The sequence below is a fragment of the Otolemur garnettii genome, unplaced genomic scaffold, assembly GCF_000181295.1.
Source record: "Otolemur garnettii isolate 467f Iridium unplaced genomic scaffold, OtoGar3 scaffold00221, whole genome shotgun sequence".
Classification (NCBI taxonomy): domain Eukaryota; kingdom Metazoa; phylum Chordata; class Mammalia; order Primates; family Galagidae; genus Otolemur; species Otolemur garnettii.
Genome location: NW_003852616.1, coordinates 1,872,969 through 1,874,832, shown reverse-complemented (window position 1 = coordinate 1,874,832; position 1,864 = coordinate 1,872,969).

The following is a 1,864-nucleotide window of genomic DNA, read 5'->3' as shown; positions in this document are numbered from 1 at the left end:
ACCTCCAACTCCTGGGCTCAAGCGAGTCTCCTGCCTCAGCCTCCCAAGTAGCTGGGACTACAGGCGCCTGCCACAACGCCCGGCTATTTTCTGGTTGCAGCCATCATTGTTGTTTGGCAGGCCTGGGCTGGGGATTCGAACCCACCACCTTGGGTGTATGTGGCTGGCGCCTTAGCTGCTTGAGCCACAGGTGCCGAGCCTGGAAGTTTAAATCTTACAGCAGTTATACGCTAAGATGCAATGAATGTATTGATAAATGAGAAATAGCATGCTGCATTTAAATTAGGCAACTTGATTTTTAAAAAATTAAAATTATTTATTCATAAACAAAATGGTTTAGTTTTAATTTTAGCAGAATTTTACTAGTATGTGTTAACCAAATTTTACTAATTTTTCCACTGAATCTTCCTTATTCTTTATTCATGTGCTTATTTATTCAGCAACTATGACTGAGAATATGATGTCTGAATAGTATTGTGCTAGGAGCTGAAAAGGTACTTAATTAAAGAAACAAAAAAGCCTGAGAACCCTTCTTCTTGTTCCCTGAGTTGGACTCTTTTAACTTCTAATATTATAAGAAATTAATACTAATACATGGAAGGAAGATTTAAATAAGTTTTTAGAAAATAAAAACCTTAAAAAGTCTCAGATTTCTCTTGTTCCATTTATAAATGTACCATTTCACAACAGACTGTAGATCAAGTTAATATAAGTATTTATTTTTCATGCCAATTGAGCCTTTCAACTCCCTTAAGAAATTAATTGTAATACCTCATATATAATATTTCATATAATGTAAGTTTCACCTCTTAGAAAAAGTGTTGTCAACTTCAATTCAACAAACATATTTTCAAAATAAGAAATCTCTAAACATTTTTCTAATGAAGAAAAAAACAGGAAAACTACTCCATATCATTAACTGTGGTGGTCCAAAATAAACTTCTGTGTAGTTTCTGGAACATACATAGTATAAAGCTTCAGATAAATCTTCTTACTATTAAAAAGTAATTTAACAACAGGAGAAGAACTTTTTATAAAGTGATTAAAAACCATAGGACAATTCCCAAGGTAACACATCTATAATGACAACATTATAATAAAAATACATCCACCATTTCACTGAATTGTGTTGATTTTTTTCAAAAATTTAAAAGTTATTTATAATCTCTGATAATACTAAAATATTTGATTCCAATCTAAGTGCCTAAAAATTAATTATTCATCTTGAATAATTCATCACTGAAAATAGTCACTTAAAATATCATTAAATAAGAATGAGAAAAGACATTTGCATGTTACAAATCTGATGCAGGGTTGATAACTAGAATCTACAAAAAACTCATACTAATCAACAAAAAAAGAACAAACAATCCATCTATCACTGGGCAAGAGATACGAACAGAACTTTCTTTGAGAAAGACAGATGAATGGCTAACAAACATGAAAAAATGCTCATCATCCCTAATCGTCAGAGAAATGCAAATCAAAACCACCCTGAGATATCACCTAACCCCAGTGAGAATAGCCTCCATCATAAAGTCTCAAAGCTACAGATGCTGGGACAGATGTGGAGAGAAGGGAACACTTTTACACTGTTGGTGGGACTGCAAACTAATATAGCCTCTTTGGAGAGAAGTATGGAGAATCCTTGAAGAACTCAAAATAGACCTTCCATTTGATCCCTCAATCCCATTACTAGGCATCTACCCAGAAGAAAAAAAGTCATTTTATCATGAGGACATTTGCACTAGATTGTTCATCTCAGCTCAATTTACAATCACTAAGATGTGTAAAAGAGCTAAGTGCCTACCAACCCATGAATGGATTAACAAGCTATGGTGTATGTATTCCATGGAAAACTATT